The sequence below is a fragment of the Molossus molossus genome, unplaced genomic scaffold (assembly GCF_014108415.1).
Source record: "Molossus molossus isolate mMolMol1 unplaced genomic scaffold, mMolMol1.p scaffold_m16_p_10, whole genome shotgun sequence".
Lineage (NCBI taxonomy): Eukaryota > Metazoa > Chordata > Mammalia > Chiroptera > Molossidae > Molossus > Molossus molossus.
In genome coordinates this window covers 18,153,179-18,167,766 of record NW_023425345.1, presented here as the reverse complement: position 1 = coordinate 18,167,766, position 14,588 = coordinate 18,153,179, and the positions used below count along the sequence as shown (strand labels likewise).

At 41.4% G+C, this 14,588-nt stretch overlaps 1 protein-coding gene across 1 annotated transcript in view; it reads left to right on the top strand.

Moving 5' to 3' along the window:
• The first annotated feature begins 13,428 nt into the window (after positions 1-13,428).
• Positions 13,429-14,588, top strand: part of NEDD1 (NEDD1 gamma-tubulin ring complex targeting factor) — a 48,582-nt gene continuing 47,422 nt past the window's right edge. Inside the window, exon 1 of the mRNA XM_036252977.1 lies at positions 13,429-13,480. The gene's annotated coding sequence lies outside the window, so the exon portion shown is untranslated. The remainder of the gene's footprint in view (positions 13,481-14,588) is intronic.

Here is a 14,588-nt window from a genome sequence, read left to right as displayed (position 1 = left end):
TTGTTTGGTCTACACGGCACAAATTTTAGACCATTTAAAGATGTTCTTTTCGGTCACGTTTAAAAGATTTTTGTGAATAAACACCTTACACTATCAGGAAAGATTACTAATAAACACGCAATTACAATAAAGTATAATAGCCCTTTGATAAAGGAATCACACAGCACAGACTAGGATATCTCTCTCTCTCTGTATATAGATATAGATAGATATAGATATAGATATAGATATAGATATAGATATAGATATAGATATAGATATAGATATAGATAGAAAGAGACAGAGAGAGAGACAGAGAGAGAATGTCTTTTTATACACTATATCGGAAGGGGTGTTCTGGGTTTTTTAAAAAAATTTTTTCATTGAACTGTAACATACATACAGAAAACTACACAGATCCTAAGTATATAGCTCAGTGAATATATTCAAATTGAACACAACTAGTAACCAGCACCCAGATAAACAGAATTTTTATTTATCTGAAATCAATAAAGAAAAATGAATAAATAAATAAAATAGGTCCAGCTCCAAGTAGCAGGCAACTTGAAACCCCTTTCTGGTCAATACTTCAACAGAGGGAAGAAAATATATCAAACAACTTTTTTTCCTCTATTCAACAACCTACTTAATGCATTACTTCCTGCATCATGAGTCACCCTCAGACCATTATTAATCAGCCTTCAAAAGTAGTTTCTCTGAGACAACTACCCCCTCCTCAAAAGCTGAAATCAATGACAGGAGTCCAGGTAAACCAGAGCAAAAGTTCCCAGCTGTCAAATTAACAGCCAGAAAGCTTTTTTTTTTTCTTTACAAAAGATGCATCTAGACTCATGGAAATTAGGAGAAAGATCCATTAGGTTATCAGGTGAAGGATTATTCTCTCTGACAAAATTACTAGTTTTTTCTCTAGTTTAAAATGAGAAGAGCTGTTCTTATTCAAAGTCAAACCACACACATAAAGCAAACTTAATGTACCCTTTATTATAGAAGCATGCACTGAACCAATTAGATACATTACCTCGTAATGTTGCATTAAAGTCTGTGGCACGTTATTAGAAACCAAGTCATAGAGAGCATTTTTACTTTATGGATAGAAAGCACAGGAGAGCTATTCGACCCACAGGTGATAGGAGTGGATACAGGCAGACAAAGCATTCTCCATCAAGGTATAGGAGCGAGGGCTATGATGTTCAAGTCTCCTTGAGTGCTAATACCAATCAGTAGCTACAGGAGATGCAAAGAATCACTTTTGGGGCTGAATCCTCCTTTAATCTTTTCTAGAAGAGCCCCATCACAGTTCAGACAAAATGGCTAAAAGTAAGAGTAGGTTTGTAGTAGGCAAATAGCGCAGGTTGGGGTCTCTTGGATCATGTATTTGATGTTGTTTTTTCATAGAATTAGAAAGGCAAAGAAAGCCTGAAGCACAGCATTTGTGATGTAAGTTTCCATCAAGTTTCATTGTTTAGTAACTTCTCCAAAACACTTGAAATGTATTGGCACAGAAGCAAAACTAGTCGCTCTTTTAGGCAGAAACCCTGATTTTTTTTTTTTTTTTCTTTTGTAAATACAGCATCTACTACAGCTTGGGACATGGTGATTGATGAATATTTGGTGATTGATGAATATTTGGTGACTGAAGAATGGCTGTGTACTGAGCTGAGGAGTCAAAACTTACCCTAAAATGCTGGGGAGTCATCTCTTGAAGAAACTTCAGGAGAGGAGTGAAATAATCATATGTGCTTTATAGGAAGATTCTTTGGGCAATAATTTGGAGCAGACCTAGAAGTAAGATGACTCCTGGGAGGGAACAGTAGCATCACAGACTAGATATTTGAACTAGGTGGGGTATGTTAAAAGGTAAAAAGTAGGGACTAATTTTAAGGATACTTAGAAAGTAAAATCTATATGATCTAATGATCGATAGAATGTAGAAGGAGAAAGAAGGTAGGGTAGGAGGACTCTAACAATAATTCTTGGGATTCTTGTTTGATCTTTTGGTAATGGGTTGACTGACTGAGCAGCAGAATATCATAATAAGAGAAGCAGGTCTGGTATAAAAAACAGCAGGTTTTCTGTAGCCCGTTTGGGCCTGGGGTGCCTGTAGGATGTCTGATACAGAATAAACGGAGTAGAAATGGTTTTGAAGCTGTGGATTTTGATGCTATTTCACAGGAAGAAAGGCATCTTGTGAAAATCCAGAGCGGTGCCAGGAGGAGACCAAGATGGAGTAGCCAGAGAAGTGGGATTAAAGTTAAGAGAATATATAAGAAAGAGAACATGGACACATAGACTTCAAAAAGATTGAATGAGGTAAACACTGTGAAGTCAGATTAGATATATTGGAACTCATTAATAAGAGTAGCTATTAGTCAGCTTTCTTTTGGTTGCAAGTACTGAACACGCAAATCAAATCAGCTTAAGTAATTTATTAGTTTATATTAATGGGAAGGAGAAGAGAGGATCCAGGGTCTTAAATGCTATTCATATTTTCTCCCCACCTTTCCCCATCATCCCCCATTCATACATCTCTGCCCTTCTTTGTTTTGGTCTCATTCTTTTCTACTGCAGACAGGTGTCTGGTCCACAGAGAAAGACAAAACTGTAGGAAGCATCAGGCTCACAGCTTCTCATCCTTGTCAATCCAGAGGAAAGAGGGAACTCTCTTTACCCAGTTCAGAATGAACAACATGCTGGGACGGATTCTGACTGGCCAGGCCAGCCAGGGCCAGGAGCCTACTCCTAGGCCAAGGGGTAGGTGCTATGAATGGGTATGCCACCAGAATCACTTGGTTTGAAAAAGGAGGAACAAATCCAAAAGAGGGAAGGGGTAGAACTGCTGTTTCCAGAATATGTGGTTGGAACTGAGGCAACCCAAAACAACAGATGTCTACAATCTGTTGAATGATTCTGGTGAAAGCCAGTTTGCAGTTCAAACCCAGTCAGTCTTTTAGACTCAGCTCTGAGAGATCTTCATTAAAATATTAAGACAAATGCCCATAGACGAGTCTTCATTTTGACAAGGCTCACCTATTCACTAAACATATGGATCAAGTTGTTTATCTTCCCTAAGAGTGACATAGTCAAGAATATTGTAATAACTATGGATGATTTCGGATGGGTACTAGACTTACCATCATTGGGTGATTACATCATAGGGTATATAAATGTCTAGTTAGCCCAGGCCGGTTTGGCTCAGTGGTTGGAGCATTGGCCTGCAGACCAAAGAGTCTCGGGTTCGGTTCCCTCTAGGGGCACGTACCAAAAAAAAATGTCTAATCACAGTGTTGTACATCTGAGACTGATATAATATTGTTTATCAACTGTAACTGAAAATACATTTTTTAAAAAGAAAGAAAAGGAAAGAAATGTAGACTTTATGCTCCCTATGGTCATTGAAATTAGTTTTTGGCATGAAACAACATTACAAAGTGACCTATTTTTTAAAATAAAATAGATGCAACAATTCCCAAGGTCCTTGCTTTGGGAGGCGGTACACTTAATCTGGCAGTGATGTTACTGCACAGGACGTTTTTGTAAATTCTCTTTTGAATTTGCCTCAGAGCTTGAAATGAGTAAAAATCCATGTCTTTTAAGAACAAATTTGAATCTTTAAAACAACCCACGTTGTCATTTGGAGTAAAATTTGGCGGAAAAGGTGAATACTAGGAATATAACATAATCATGTAAAAAGACAGTGAGATAGGCTAATTTTCCTTTCCAGAACACTAATGATCAACTCCTTTTCTTGTCTTTCTTCTCTCTCTCTCCCAGGCATGTCAATTCCATTTTCAAAATCCATGGATGACTTCTGGCTCCTGACATAAAAATGTCCAAACCCTTTGGTCTGGAAGTCAAGGCTCTTTGCCATCTCATTGAATTTTGTTACTTGTTCTCCCTTTTAGCTCAATTAGCTGAACTCCGGAATGTTTCCTGTTTAGTCTCTATGATATTTTACCTTTTTGTTTTCTCTCCAGGTTTAATGGAGAGTCCATGGGAATGTCCAAACTTTAAAAAACAGGTATCTGGAATTTTGTGAGAATATGGTGTTAGGATCGATGCAGTGTTGTAGTTAACAATACTGATATATTTAATATTGCACTAGGATTCAAAAGGAATGGACAATAGGAAGACACCTAGCACAGATAACTTTGGTCATTAGAGTCTAGTCAAAAGAGCAAGCATGCTCTTTAAAGTTAAACTGACTATATTTGAATTCTAGCTCTGCCATTTATTAACTTGCTGTCTTTAAACAATCTATTTAACATTTCTCCAAGCATCTATTCCCTCTACTGTAAAATGGAAATAATAACATTGGTTTCATAACTTCACTGAGAGGATTAAAAGAGTCATGAAGGATTTTAAAATAATCTTAGAGAGAGAAAGATCTCTATATTAGCATAATACAATCCAGAATTCATAAAAGATTGATATTTTGACTGCATAAAATGTCAACATTTGTACAGGGCAAAAAAAATACTATAATCAAAGCGAAAATTAGGTAAACTGAAAAAATATTTGCAAGATTTATAACAGACAAAGGCATTATTTTCATTGTCTCATATATCAATGGGAAAAAAAACCCCAATCCAGTAAAAAATATATGGACAAAGGACATAAAACTAGCTCACTATAGAGGAACTACAAATAGCTTTTGAACATATGAAATGATGTTCAGTCTCACTTGTGATAAAATAGATGTAAATGAAAACTCACTGATATGCTATTTTCACCTGACTGGCTGACAAATGATGTGGGAAGTGTGCACTCCACACAGTGTTAAGGGAAATGTAAATAGGTACAATTTATTTGAAGGCAATTTGGCAACAGCCATAAAAATGTCACTGCATACTTTTTTGAGCAGTTCCACATCTGTATGGTAGCCAGTATGGTAGCAATGACCACTAGTGGTTACTGGGCACTTAAAATGTGGCTCATCTGGATTGAGATGTGCTTTAAGTATAAAATACAAGGGTGGGCAAAAGTAGGTTTACAGTTATAAGTATGCAAAACAGTTCATTCTTATATTATTATCTATTACTTACTGTAATATTTCCCTATGAACAACTATAAACCTACTTTTGCTCCACCCTGTACACAGTGGGTTTCAAAGACTTAGTTCAAGTAAAAAAATGTAAAGTATCTCATTATTAAATTTTTCTACTGATTTACATATTGAAATAATAATATCTGGGATATAGGCGTTAAATATAACACATTTTAAAAATTAAATTCATTTATTTCTTTTGCTTTTTAAAATGTGGCTGCTAGAACATTTGAATTGCATTATGTTTTTCACATTACATTACTTTTGAGCAATGTTTGCATTTAGCATATATATAATTCTATCTGCATATATGGGAAATTATGTATATTAAAGAACATGTCAAAACATTAATCTTCACTGACAGAGGCTCTGCTAAATAAAACATAATGCATCCACGCAGTGAAATATTATGTGACCAGAAAAAGGAAGGATACCAATATGTACGAAGATGGGGAAGTGTCTGATATTTATTAAGTGGGGGAAAAAATGAAGCACAGAACAGTTGTATAGTAAGCTAATGTTTATGTTCAGTGTATACTGAATAGATTTTGAATGAAGTATGTAAATTTGCACATAGGCATAGTATGTTCTTGGAAGGATGCACAAGAAATTATTTTTAGTTATTGTCCTCGAGAGAACAAATTGCAGCTCAGTATCAGGGTGGGGAAGATTTACCTTTAACTCTACCTATTTATACTGATTACATGTTTTAGAAATGTATTCATTACTGATTCCAGAAAAAAAAAAAAGTATGTATGGGTTTTCACTGTTTTTGAAGAAAATCTCCAAACAGAACTTTCCAAAATCAGTTATGATGGCATAATAATTCATATTTATTTCTGAAAAGTGGAGGTGGGGGACAGATGTATGTAAACCACGGTGTCCTGCGTGTAGTGGTCTCCTAGGAAATGTCCCTTCCCCTTCCTTTCACCATACTTTGGCTAATAGCACAGATGTCATAACAGAGTCTTTCCATGATTCAGGGATTCTGTGAGTGTTATCTTCATGTTATGGCTCTAGAGGTGTCAAATGTAAATGGGATCAGGCTACACTTGAGCCTATGACATGCCCTGGACATCATCTCTTTCCCCTCAGCAAATTCCAGAAAATTGCTCGTTACTTTTCTACCTCTCTCATCAAAATGGAAGGCAGCTTGTATAATGTATAACCCCAGTCAGTATAGTATTATAGGCTGTCTGCACATTTTATTACTATATCAAGGGCTGAAGCAAAATTTTCCACTTATAACATTCTCTGCACTAAAATCTTTGCTGTCCTTGTCAGTCTCTTGATTCTTTGGCAGTTAAAACACTCTCTTTTATTTCCATGTCAGAAACTTTGTGTGCCTTGCTAACCTCTTTGTCTATTTCAATCACCTCTTCTCACTTTCATGAAGTTTGTTGATTGATTGCTTCTCACTGGGTATGTCTGGCTTTCGAGACCTTTGTCTAAATTTAAAGCAGTAGAGCCGTCTTTCAGAAAGTACAGTGTTCAATCAATTGCCTTTGCTCATAAATACCTTTTGGGTTTTTTGAACAAAAGTTTCTTGATTCCAATTCCTTATTTCCATCTCCATTGCCTCTGCCTAAGTCCAGCCATCTTCATTTTGTCTGGAATACGTCCATTAGCTCTTAACTAGCTGGCATGCTTCAGACTTCCTACCGGCAAGCCATTTTCCACTTTATTGCTATATTCTAAACACAGATTCTGAAAAACAGAGTCGTTAATTCATCAAAAAAAATATTTAAGTGTCAGGCATTGTGCTAGGTCCTAGGGACACAAAAATATATTTTTCATATGCAGGCACTGTACTCCTGAGTTTTGAATCGAGTATAGGGGGTGAGCAATGAGTAGACTCAGATTTAGATCCATGGCGGGTGGGCACAGGATGATGTGGCAGCACCCAGCAGGAAGGGACGCTTTCTCAGTCTCTGCCATCTGATCACTTGGAGAGAGGCCGAGGGACATGTTCTAAGCAGGGGCAGCAGATTGAGCAAAGAACAGACAGGGTGGTGCATGGCATACCTGGTCAGTTAGGCTGGACAGGTGCCAGAGATGAGCTGGGGACATCAGCATGAGGCAGTGGTAAAGGGCATAGTGGGCCATGCAAAGGAATTTGGACTTTATTCTAAGGTTATAGGGTTTTTTGTTTGTTTGTTTGTTTTTAATCCTCACCCGAGGACACTTTTACATTCATTGTCAGAAAGGGAGGGAAGAGGGACAAAGAGAGAGAGAAACATCGATGTGAGAGAGACACATCGAGTGGCTGCCACCCGCATGACCCCACCAGGGCTGGGGACAAACTGCAGCTGAGGTATGTGCTCTCAGTGGGAGCCAAACCCAGGACTCTCTGGTCCACAGGCAGATGCTCGAACCGCTGAGCCAAACCTGCCAGGGCAGGGGTTTAGGTTTTAAGCAGAGCAGTCATGTGATCAAATTTGCATTTTCATGAAAAGCACTGAGGTTGGAGTTTGAAGGATAGTTAGGGGCCAGGAAAGCAAATTAGGAGACTATTTCAACAATCCAGTCAAGAGTCAAGGACAAGCCCTGGCCGGTTTAGCTCAGCGGTTAGAGCGTCGGCCTGTGGTCCAGAGAAACCCGGGTTTGGTTCCCGCTAAGGGCACGTACTTCAGTTGCAGTTTGTCCCCGGCCCTGGTTGGGTTGTGCGGGTGGCAACCACTCAATGTGTCCCTTTCACATCGATGTTTCTCTCTCTCTCTGCTTCCCACTCTATCTGAACAAAAAATGGAAAAATGTCCTTGGGTAAGGATTAAAAAAATAAAAGAGTCAAGGATGATTTGAATCAAGGTAACAGCAGTAAGGATGGGAAGAAGTGGACAGATATGAGAGATTGTCATCAATAAAACAGACTGGGTTTACTGAATACGTATTTGGGTGTTTGTGAGAAGGAGGGAAAGGAGAGGGAAAAGTCAGAATTGACTTGCATATGCCTGGCTTGAGCCCTTGGAATGGCATGAGGAGCTATGGAAGAGGAAATGGTTTGTCAGAGAGCTGGTTTTGTGACCTGGAAAAGATGGGAGCAGTTGTTTTTCAAGATATTTGTTCATTTTACTGAAGTTTCCAAATTTACTGACATAAAGTTGTTCATAGTCTTTCCTTATTATCTTTTTAAATATCATTGGTTCTGTACTGATGGACTCTCTTTTTATCCTCAGATAGATCATTTGTGTTTTCTTTTTGACAGGTGTTGCTAGAGGTTTATCATTTTTATTAATCATTTCAAAGAATACTGCTTATTTGTTTTCAATTTCATTATTCTCCACTCTAATCTTTACTTTATATTCAATTTGCCCCTTTTTTTCTAGGTTCCTTCAGAGAGCATAAATAACTGATTTTGGATCTTTCTTATTTTTCATAATATAGCCATTATATATATTTCTGTCTAAGCACTGCTTTAGCTGAATTGCATAAATTTTCATGTGTTGCATTTTACTTATTCAGCTTGAATTATTTCTCTTTAAACTTATCTTTATTGTTGAATGTATTACAGATGTCCCCCTTTTTCCCCATTGACCCCCTCTTCCTCAATCCAGCCCCCTTGCTGCCTTCCCCACACTATTGTTTGTGTCCATTGATTATGCATATATGCATAGAAGTTCTTTGTTTTATCTCTTCCTGCCCTTCCTCCCCTCTTCCCTTTGAGCTTCATCAGTCTAACAACCAATTTGTACTTCTTAATTCCTTCATCTTTTTCACCTATCCCCCAGCCCCTTCCTATTTGGCAAGCAACAAAAAGTTCTCTGTATCTATGAGTCTGTTTCTGTTCTACTAGCTCATTTTGTTTGTCTATTCAATTGTTAATTGATAGGTATTTATTGTTCATATTTTTGTTCTTCTTCACCTTCAAGAAGACCCTTCAACATTTCATATAATACTGGTTTGGTGGTGATGAACTCCTTTAGCTTTTTCTTGTCTGGGAAACTCTTTATATCTCCATTGATTCTAAATAATAGATTTGCTTGGTAGTAGGTCCTTGCTTTTCATCACTTTGAATATCTCTTGCCATTCCTTTCTGGCCTGCAAAGTTTCTTTTGAGAAATTGGCTGACAATTTTATGGGAGTTTCTTTGTAGGTAACTAACTGCTTTTCTCTTGCTGCTTTTAAGATTCTCTCTCTGTCTTTAACCTTTGGCAGTTTGATGATGATGTGTCTTGGTGTGGACCTCTTTGGGTTCATCTTGTTCAGGACTCTCTGTGCTTCCTGGACTTGTATGTCTGTTTCCTTCACCAAGTTAGGGAAGTTTTCTGTCTTCATTTTTTCAAATAGGTTTTCAATTTCTTGCTCTCTCTCTTCTTCTGGCACCCACATGAAGCGAATGTTGGTATGCTTGAAGTTATCCCAGAGGCTCCTTATACTGTCCTCATTTTTTTGGATTATTTTTCCTTTTTGCTGTTCTTATTAGGTGTTTTTTGCTTCCTTATATTCCAAATTGATGGTTTGCTTCTTGGCTTCACCTACTCTATTGTTGATTCCCTGTAAATTAATCTTTATTTCAGTTAGTGCATTCTTCATTTCTGACTGGTCCTTTTTTATGTTGTTGATGTTCTCACTAAGCTCCGTGGAGGTCTCCTTAAGTTCCTTGAAGATCTCACCAAGTTCCTTGAAGTTCTCACTAAGTTCCTTGAGCATCCTTATAACCAGTGTTTTTAACTCTGCATCTGATTGATTGCTTATCTCCATTTTGTTTAGTTCTTTTCCTTGAATTTTGTTCTGTTCTTTCACTTGGGACATGTTTCTTGGTCTCCTCATTTTGGCTGCTTCCCTGTGTGTGTTTCTTTGTATTAGGTAGAGTTGCTATGTCTCCTAGGCTTCGTAGGGTGGCCTATTGTTGTAGGTGTCCTATCGGGTCCAGTGGCATAGCCTCCCTGATCACCCCAGCTGGGACCTTGAAGTATACCCCTCGTGTAGACTGTACACCCTTCTGTTGTAATTGAATCTTGATTGCTGTTGGCACATCAATGGGAGGGATTTACTCAGGCTGATCAGGGGCAAGGACTGGCAGTGCCAACTGACCACTGCTTCTGACTGCCTTGGAGGATCAGCTGTGTAGGGGCCCAACACACAGAGCAAGACTTACTTCAGCAGGGCTCTGTTACCCACTGAGTCCACTCATTGAGTGTGTCACTTGTGGAGGTGGTTGGGTGGTGGTGCTTTGATGTGGTCTAAAGCTGTCCACTGGGTGTGCTGGCTCTGGGCAAAGTCAGCCTCTGCCTGTGTTCTACCCGGGCTACCTGGCATAAGCTACAAAGTGATCTGCAGATGGCTGCTTCTTGTGCTGGGCTTGGAGGTGCCTAGGAATGCCAAGTTGTGAACCAAGGGTGGCTGCTTCTAGTGCCAGGCCTGGGGCCACTTAACAAAAGGTATGGGGCTCTCTGAAGTCAGATGCTGCTTGTTTGAGAGATTTTAGGAAAATCTGAAGCAGAATGCAAGACAAGTTAATTCTTTTTTTTTTTTTTTTTTATCCTCACCCGAGGACATTTTTCGATATTTTGTTCAGGTAGAGTGAGAGGGAGAGAGAGAGAGAGAAACATTGACCTGAAAGCAACACATCGAGTGGTTGCCACCCACACGACCCAACCAGGGCTGGGGACAAACTGCAACCAAGGTACGTGCCCTTAGTGGGAACCGAACCCGGGTCTCTCCGGACCGCAGGCCGACGCTCTAACTGCTGAGCCAAACCGGCCAGGGCAAGACAAGTTAATTCTAAGGTAAAGCCATTGGAAACAGGTTGGGTGGGCCCGAAGGTTGGGTGGGGCAGGGCCTCAGGGAATCAACAGCGGGGTGGCAAACAGTGTGAGTCAGGTTGCTGGAGTCCCAGATATGGCAGCTGTCTGCTGCCCAGGGAAAGGGCTCACAAAAGGAACAACAGCTTCCCACAAGTCTATCCAGAAGAAAGCTGCCCCTCAGCTCTCGCCCCAATGCCAAACAACTCAGTTCTTCCCTGTATGTCTCTGGTGCCTTTCAAGCTGTCTCCCCAATGCTGGAGCCCATAAGGAGCAAGTCCAAGTCTGTGTTCGGGCACTTTAAGAGGAACGGCCTGGGACTCCAGAAGCCTCAGCCTCCCTTGGCCTCAGTTTCTACTGGTTTTACAGCCAGAGTTATGGGGACTTCTCTTACTGGCTCTGGAACCCTGAGCTGAGGGGCCTGGTGTGGGACAGGGACCCCTCACTCCTCAGGGAGGACCTTCACAGCAGAGGTATCCTCCTGATTTTTATTCGCCACATATGGGTGTGGGACCAGCCCGTCCATGTCTCCGTCCTTCCTCCCAGTCTCAATGTGGTTTATTCTTTTTTATTTTTTTTGTGGTATGTGCCCCTAGTGGGAACCGAACCTGGGACTCTCTGGTCTGCAGGCCGATGCTCAACCGCTGAGCCAAACTGGCCAGGGCTCAATGGGGTTTATTCTTTAATTTCATAGTTGTAGGACTTCCATTCAGCTCAATGTCCAGTGGTTCTGAATGGATTGTTCCATAGTTTAGTTGTAATTTTGATGTGGTTGTGAGAGGAGATGAGCACCATGTTTACCTATGCTGCCATCTTGACCAGAAGTCCTCAGCTTGAATTATTTATAACTTATTTTTTTTTATTTCTTCTTTGTTTAGAAGTAAAGTTGTTTAATTCTTAGATATTTGTGGATTTTCTAGATGTTTTATTGTTTCCTATTTCTATTTAATTCTACTGTGATCAGATAACATACTTTGTAAATTTATTCTTTTAAAATCTATTGAGACTTGTTTATGACACTATTCCAGAACTATGTAAGGTTTGGTGAGGCTGTGGAATCAGCAGGGAGGAAGGAGTGGAGGTTAACACTTGGGTCTTTATGCTATGTTTTGGCTCTTGACTACATAGCATAATGGTTTGCAGCACAGTCTTTGTAGCTTTATGGATCTAGATTTAACTACAGTCCATATCATTTCTTAAGTGTGTGTACTTAAGCAAGTTACTTAACCTCTGTTTTTTCATATGTAAAATGGGAACATATAATATAGTACATATGTGTTTTTAAAAGGATGAAATTATATATAGTATACATATACATTATATTATGTCTATACACACATACATATATAGTGCTTAGTGAAGTATGTGTTCAGTAAATAATATATATTTTATTTGTTATTATATAACATAATATGTATGTATGATATGTATTACTATATCATATATTATTTCATATATTCTAGTCTCAATTTTCCTGCTGGCTTCAAATTTTCAGAGATTTAGTCATTTCCTTTTGTGCATTTGCCCTGCTTGTCCCTGCCCCCACTCCCTTACCTTGCTTTCTCATTTTCCAACTTTAGGCCCTCATCATTGTCGAAATTTAACTTAATAACCTCAAGAACTACAAATTATACAATTAAGGCAGTTGCTGCTTGCTATCTTTCTCCTTTTGAGGTTCCCTATCAATCCTTACAACTTGGCTGGTACTTCTATTTCTGCTCTGAAGAAAGCAGTTGTTCATTTTCTGGTTATTTAACAAATAACTGGGCTTATGTACCTGGCTGAGAAACATAGTCCATATTTACTTGGATAACAGAATAATAACACTGTTTGCAGAAGAAACGTCCTGTATTTCTAAGTATTCTAAGCAAAAACTGTTAGCAAAGTTTATGAGGCCCAGGTGGAAGGGGCAGTTAACACTCAGTGCAGCTCCTTTTCCACCCTGAGAAGCATCCCCTTCAAAAGAATTACCAACCGGGTGGTGTTGGATGTTCCTGGCTGGGTATCATGATGCTGATGAAAGATCATGGATTTGAAGTCACATAACGCAGACACTTACACTTTGAGTTATTTCGTAGCCTTTCCGAGCATGTTTCCTGCTTTGCATGTGGTATTACCTGCTCTCCACGCTTTCCTCTGCAGGAGGGCCTATCTGACACCCACATCCACGTTCATTTCTCTTGTTATGGGCTTTTGTACATCATATACCTTTTCTTTGAAGCCACTGTCACAATTTCCCTATTCATTTAGGCATGTAGTTATTTGTCAACGTCCGCCTCCTCACGTGGCGCACTTTGGCCTGCGACTGTAAGCTCCCTGGGGCCAGGGCCCAGTGCGTCCCCTGCACCCCGAACCGGGCTAAACCAGTCCGTCGGCGCGGAGTCTAGCACAGTGCCTGGCACACACGGCGGCAGTGAACGGAGTGCAGAGGCGTAGCTGCCAGTCGCCCGAGCGCTGTAGCTGGGTGTGGAGGAGGCCCCCAGGCCCCCAGTTCCCGCCCGGGCCCGGGGATAACTCTCCCTGCCAAGGCCTAGGCGGGCCAGCCCGATCCACGCCTGGGGCAGCGCCTGGCCAGGTGACGCCCCTCGGGGGTGGGACTTCCGGCCGCGTAAGTTTAACAGTCCGGGCGGGAGCCGGAAGCCCAGCGCCGGAGCGGGCTGTGCCGTGGCCCTCTGTGTGCCGGGGCCGAGAGGTGAGGTTCCGGAGGGCCGGGGTCAGCAGCCGTCGCCCACCGTGTCCTTGCATGTTCCCCAACCCCGCCCGCCCTCCGGCCACCTCAGGGGGCGGGGCCGAGGCCCCGGGGCTCCGCGCGCCGGCTGGTCCCGCGCTCCGGACGGTTGCGGGGCAGGGGCGCGGCGGCGGGTTTGGCGCGGAAGTTCCCGGAAGCCTCGGGCCGGGGTCGCGCGCCCCCGCCCGCGACGGCCTCCTGCCGGGCCTGAGAGGTGGCCCGGGCAGCTGGGGTGTGCTGGTGGCGGCTCTGGGAGCTGTGCCGCCCCCGTACAAGTTTGCAGCCTCTCCGCAGTCCGTCCTCCTTTATGCAAACCTCTCGAACATCACTCGTGTATCAGGTGCTCGAATGCATTTTACAAGGTAACCTCAGTCGAGCAGGTCTTCTGCAAGTGAAATGCATTTTTGGTGAATGGAAGTTGGAGAACTTTTATGGGTTCGCACTAAGTGTTGTTTCCTGTAGCTGTTATCCCCAAATCCTGGGCGGGCGGGCATGTTAGCGCCCTGTGTCCTGACTGCTCACTTTCTGTGGGACCCACTCTGCAAGGCTGATGTAATTACTGTCCCCCCGCCCCCTTCACGGTGCTCAGCTCGCAGAAGACCCAGGTAGAGGGGCAGATGGTCCCCTTCCCCACTCCACTTTCAGAGAAGGAAACAGGCATTAAATGACTTGGCCAAAGTCACTAGCACCTAAAGTCTGGGGCACAGCGTTTGAACCCCTTTTTCTGAGCCCTAGCTTAAGTGATCCTTCCTATGTACCACACCCCTTAACGGGAATGGTGTAAGATTATTGTAGAGACAGCTTTCAGTTGTGTTTACTGGGTTTAGAGATCGCCTTTCCTGCACTCGATTGTTCTTGAGTAGGGAACCAAAAGGGCACGTTGCAACATGTTAAGGCACCAAATCCAAACACAGTGTCTACGTTGCAACAGATGACTAAGGGCTTTGAGTAGCTCTGTATTTATCTCATGAATGAACCATAATGAATCACATAAGCGACTTTTCTAGTTAACACACATTTTAGCCTTTTTATAAACACATTAAACATTTTTTTTTGTCTCTTGTGACTCAAA